This window comes from Prosopis cineraria, unplaced genomic scaffold, assembly GCF_029017545.1.
Source record: "Prosopis cineraria cultivar Desert tree isolate PC_DT_omini unplaced genomic scaffold, ASM2901754v1 PC6, whole genome shotgun sequence".
Lineage (NCBI taxonomy): Eukaryota > Viridiplantae > Streptophyta > Magnoliopsida > Fabales > Fabaceae > Prosopis > Prosopis cineraria.
In genome coordinates, this window is record NW_026555337.1 from 17,413,200 (window position 1) to 17,419,354 (window position 6,155).

General features: G+C 33.1%; 1 pseudogene; it reads right to left on the reverse strand.

Moving 5' to 3' along the window:
* Positions 1 to 390: 390 nt before the first annotated feature.
* LOC129313954 (6,7-dimethyl-8-ribityllumazine synthase, chloroplastic-like) lies at positions 391 to 5,735 on the reverse strand (annotated as a pseudogene).
* Between the last annotated feature and the right edge of the window lie 420 nt (positions 5,736 to 6,155).

A 6,155-nucleotide genomic window follows, 5' to 3' on the forward strand; every position in this document is an offset into this window, starting at 1 on the left:
ACTTTATAAATAGGATTAAAGAAAACACTCTCTCTACTTTATAAATAAAACCTAATGAGTAATTATGAATTTGGTCATGTTTCAGGTGAAGGAAGCTATCAACGATTATAAAAAAAAAAAAAAAACGATTACTCCAAATTCACCACACCCGTAAAATCGTATGCTAATAAAAGGCACACTCAAGGCAATAGCTCTGTGGAACGTCTCAAGACAGATGACCTGAGAAGGCAAATTATTTATAAATTTCTAAACACCAAAACAGAGCATCGTGATGATATATCAAAGTAAAATGTACCATAATACAAGTTGAAGCATGACCCTTCATTAATCAAATTCCTTCAATTTTAACATTAAAGGAACGATATAACAAAACAATCCACAAAAAAAAAAAAAAAAAACGAAGTTTGGTTCAAAATAAATAACAAAAACTATTCCGGAAAATATTCTACAGGGCTCTCATGCGCAAACACTACGTCCCTGAAAATAGTGAACGGGATCTCATTCCTCACTACTCCACGACTGTGCCCAAATGGTTTCTTTTATTATTACAACAATAATCAATGAACTCAAAGATATTCTGTCCAGCAACCCTGAACTGGAGAAACTCTTTGACCTTGTTGCGTGGATGGTGCAAGCACTTACTTCAAATGGTGCTCGAACAAAGAAGCCATTTCAATCTGTAGCACACATATAAATTAAAACCATCATCCCACAAAATATAAAGAGGTCAAGGTACAGAAATATCTAAAAACTTTTCTCTAGAAGTTTCTTATATCCTCAAGTCAACAATAATATATAAGTACCCATTAACTCTATAAAAAAAATCAACTTTTTCAAATCTACTAAAATAGCCGAATGTTGACCGTTAACTTCTAAGGTTGGAACTTAACAGATTGGAGAAGATAGACCTCTTCTATAAAATTAATGAGAACCAATGCACCATTGTTGACTTAAGAATGCTAGAAGTTTTTGGAGAAAAAGTTTCTAGGTAATTTTGTACCTTAATCCATGAATAATCATAAAGAAAAACAATATATTAACTTTTAAATGTATCGAGAAATGCAGAAACGGCATGTGACAATACAGACTCGACAGTTGTCAACTGGACTCAACAAAAGTAACCACATTTCTTGCTACCAAATATCATCATAACAGAGAGGGTAGAGTAACTCAACTTTCAATCACTTGAATGACGACTGCTAAGAATAAAACTCTTTCCTGTTTTTTGTCGAGTCAGATTGTACCATGATAATAAAAGAAGGATGGGATGATGTGAGGACTGAGAAGTGAGTCAAAAATGCTTACATCCATCCCTCAAAATTATAATGATCTTTTGAAATATCGTTTACAAGGGAGTCATAGACTAACTAAACAGAAAACTGTAAACAACTCACGAATAATATTTTATGATGAATCCGGAAAAAATTTAAACTTCTGCGGAGAGTGAGTATCACTTCTCACCAATCCCTTCTCAAATCACACTTGCACAGGTGTCATAACTAGGTTATGTAAATGAATAAGCAAATTAAGAGACAGAGGCTTCATATAACCTCACAAAAGATTGTTGGATAATATCGTATCAACTTACAGCTGTCAATGCAGCCTCTGCACCCTTATTTCCAGATTTACCACCAGCTCGATTTAGAGCCTGGAATTAGCAGAAAGCAAACAAACAGACAGCTTAACAATCATAATCCTATTTAACAACAAAAAGAATTTAAAAAAATCAAAAAGCAAATGATTGAGTATAAAACTTACTTGATCCATATCGTCACAGGTTAGGACACCAAAAATGCAAGGAACTCCTGCAAAGTCATCTCAGAAATGCTTCAATTTCTAATCTTGATGGCAATTGATGAATGACGACATGGTAATCACAGAGTTGACAATGATACAATGAAGACTGTTGTTAAGGTGTGAGAGAGGAAGCATAAGGTTAGAGTTGGTAGCCGAGGACTGAATAAGGGACAAGGCAATGAAATTTTGGAGAGGATGAGGGAGGTATTTGATAAGTCATAATTTTTTTTTATATTTTTTTCATGACATTTTATGCACTTATTCAGTAATTTTATCTAATATTTTCCCTATTTTCATATGATGTTGAAATTAATTTTCCTAATAAATAATTCATAATTATTAGAAATAATGTAATTCACAGGGAAAAATCTTAATTTTCAGAATTCAATTTTATGGGTGACCTGAAATGTTATGGCTAGGTTTCAAGTTTCAATCAGCAAGTGAAGGGACTAAATTATCCAAATTATGTTTTTAATACATCAAATCAAAGCCCTACCCGTCTAATTTCCAATATTTCAAACCGTTCATTAATTGGACTTTATATCAAGGTCATGGTCCATTTACTAATTGAGATCCCAAAAACCATTAAATCCGAAAGGCAAAAAGTGTCTTTTGAATTCAGTCACTTAATCCAAACTCAAGCATGACTTCTTTCTTTCAAGTGTCTGGCAACCTCAAATCGTGCCAGAGAACATCTTCTGGTTTTCTTTCCTATGTATGGGATTGTATTTCTGATTTGGTGGCAAAGTCGAAGCTGTTACTAAAATATTCTCTGCAATTTCTTCCTTTATGTATCCTCCTATTTTATGTTCGGTGGCAAAATGTAATGTACAATTGCTTCATTTTATTAACTTATTAATAATGTTAATTTGGCTCAGAAAAAGAAAACTCTCTGTATTCTCCTCAATATTTTAAAGATGTATCAAATATTTTCCATTCTCTATCAGAGGTTTCCTTTCTGATATGACTCTACTCTTTAAAGGCATGTCTCCATACTCATGTTGACGTGTATTTGTGTGATTTTGATATAATCAGACTTATGGTGTTAATTAAACAACACAATGCCTTGAGTTTTCTGTTCATCTTGAATCAGAAATTAAATAGATACAACCAGCTCATTGATCCCCAAAAAGGGGGAATGAAATTGATCAGAAAACAAAGAAATTGATCTATATTAGGGGCCCATTTGGTTGTTGAAATGAAATGGGTTGATAAAAAAATAAAGTGAACTAAAATAAGGTCATGGAATAATAGAGATGTGGAGAGAGGTGGGAATGGGGATCGATTGATGATCTTATTCATGTAAATCCCCATTCCCACCTCTCGATCACTCCATGGTTTTTTCTCTCTATCATTTCCACCTCTCTATAAATTCATGACGTTACTATTTTATTCTCTATCAATTCATTCCATTCTATTTCCTTTCAACAACCAAAGGGGCACTAAATATATTTGTGATTGTCATCTAAATTAAAAGGTGAAAACAAAACCTAATTCAAATCAAAATGTTATTAACTAGCACACTGAAAGTTAATATCACAACCAATTATTAGGAAAACACAAGCAGTTGCCCTCTATTTTTGTGCCTTTAATATAGGCCTAGTATTTCTGGTAATTGCAATGGCTTATTATTTTCAAGTTACAAAAAAAAACAAAACAAAACAAAAATAGTTACGGGGCAGCAGTAGGGACAATCTCTCATCTATTTTGTTTTAGATCTAGAAGCAATTCGATGAGTTACTCCTAAAGGTCTGCATAAAAATATTGCTAGTTGGTGAGAGTTACTTTGCAAATAAGGAAAAGTAAAATAAAATTCATTTGGTTGGGTTAGGCTTAAGCATGAATTTTTTGTTACTGTATGAACATATTATAAGGACTCATACGGTAAATAAATAAAATAAAATATACCTGAATTTAGACTGCTGAAAGCACACCAGATGCTGCTGAATTTGCAACTGCATCATAGTGGGTAGTATCACCTCTTATCTGTTTCCAATAACCAATGGTTGCAAAAGTAACAAGAATTTAATCAATAACATATACAGCCAAGGATATAGAATAATTTGTCCATTCAAAACATTCAACTAGTTACCACCATACCACAGCTCCTATGCACACGATTGCATTATATTTGTGTGATTTACCCAGTCTTTCTGCAACAACACCAATCTCAAAACTACCAGGAACCCATACAACCTGAGGTAGAAGGAAAAGTAAATCGCTTTCAAATACTACAAAAGTATAAGCAATAAACAAAGCGAAGTTAACTTAAAGGATGACCATTAACATGTATGCACATAAGAGACATTATATTAAATTATATATATGTGCTGATCTACATAATACTGACAATTCTAGGATTCAGAAAGTGGAAATAATATGTGATTGCACATACGTCTACCTTGCCTCATAGATAATTTGACTCTTGGTGCCAATGAAAATAATGGGAGATAACATATTTGTTTGGAAACAAAGTGACAGTTGGACAATCTTCTCACTAACACAACAAACTAAAAAAAGTAGATAATGTTAGATAGGTGTTGTCAAGTAGATATTTAAAGGGGAAAAAATATATGATAGATAGATAGATAGAGAGAGAGAGAGAGAGAGATTGCATCAGTTACAAATAAGAAATAAGCCATTATTTTCTGAATATAGCTCCAGGTTAGGAAACATAAGCATCAATCCAAAAGAAAAGCAAATGGTGGAGGAACAGAACAGAAATGGAAAAACAAGGTAAGAAGTGTCAACCCAATCTGACAAGACAAGAACAGGATGAATATCAAGACAATAGACTACAAGAAAATGAAAAAAAAAAATGAAATCAAGACAATAGACTACCAAGAAAATGAAAAAAAATGGGGGGTGGTGGTGAATAAATCAACATTGCAAATTACAAATTAATGTTATTCCAAAATCCATACGTACATCAATATCCTCATCTTCAACAGAATAATTCTTGAAAGTATTCAGAGCTCCCTCCAAGAGATGCTTAGTGACAATTCATTAAACCGTGCAACAACCTTAATGATGAGAGACTATAGATCAGAACAGTAAAATGATCAAAAAGAAAATCATATAACTTCCATTCAGTTTGAAATCGAATGAGAATGCAGATTTTTTGAAGATATGCGAACTTCCTCAAAAATTTATTACAACAGTCACAATGATATAAGCAATAAACCTCATATAAAGTAGAAATTTATGTATGAGGTTACAATTGCAAGGGTTACCAGGATTGATGCCAATTAAAAAGTTACCAAAACAGAGTTCCCTTTAATAATTTCATATATACTGGATTTGAGAGCCAAATGTACCCGAATGCATACTGGAAACATTCTAACTAATAGATTAAATAAAACAGAAACATCAAAATATTATGATTAACTGATGAGTATAGAAGAATGAATTAAGTTTGTTTAGCTGTAATATTTGGTAAACTGACCACAGCAAAACGCAGTCCTGGTTTTCGTCACTGAACCAGTCAAATGACGTACAGCAGCAGTCTGTAAAAGAGATGATCGACCCTTTCTTTGAGCAGCAACAAGTGGCACAATTTCTGACGCTAATAAAGGAAACCCATGAATATGTTAAGGTCCTGATAATGCTCAGATACAATAAAAAGAAATGAACACGAAAGGAGGAGAAGCATCCTCAAAATTTTTAATTCACCATTATCACAAGTTATAACAAACTTATTCCACTGAAATCAGATCCTTTTAGGGCTATCATCAATCATTACAGATGGTACTAGTATATAAAGAAATGCTACCTCGTGTACAACGTGAAAATGAAAGATGACTAGGTCTTTGAGGTCCCTTGCACAAATGCAGCTTGGTACAACTATCGCAAGACTGATTGGGGCCATAATGTGGCAGAAATCTAAGCCGAGGTTGATTGACAGGAATGAAACAATCGGAGGAAACAAACAAAGCCATTCTTTTGCTCCAAGAACCCAGCACTGTCCTCAAGATACAATGTATATGCCTAAAAGGCTAAAGAAAAGACAGGAGTATCAGAAAAAATATGTTTTTGTGCCACTAGAAATAAGAGTAATATACTTAGATTGAAGTAATGAAAAAAAAAATCTCAATGAAATCAGAGATTTGAAGGTAAAGAATGGAATGTAAGAATATTTAGACAGAAAGAGGTGAAGATTGAAATCAAAGATTGAAACAAAGGGGAGGGGAGGAGAGGGGAGTTATATAACTAATTTATCATTTTCCTTTACATGTTAGGCTCCCTCCCCCCCTTCGTATAAATTAAATTTGCACCTTCCAAATTGCATGAATTATTTTTTTCTCTCAAATTCCAACATGTTGATGACAATATAATTTGTTGATGGCATTGTTATGAAA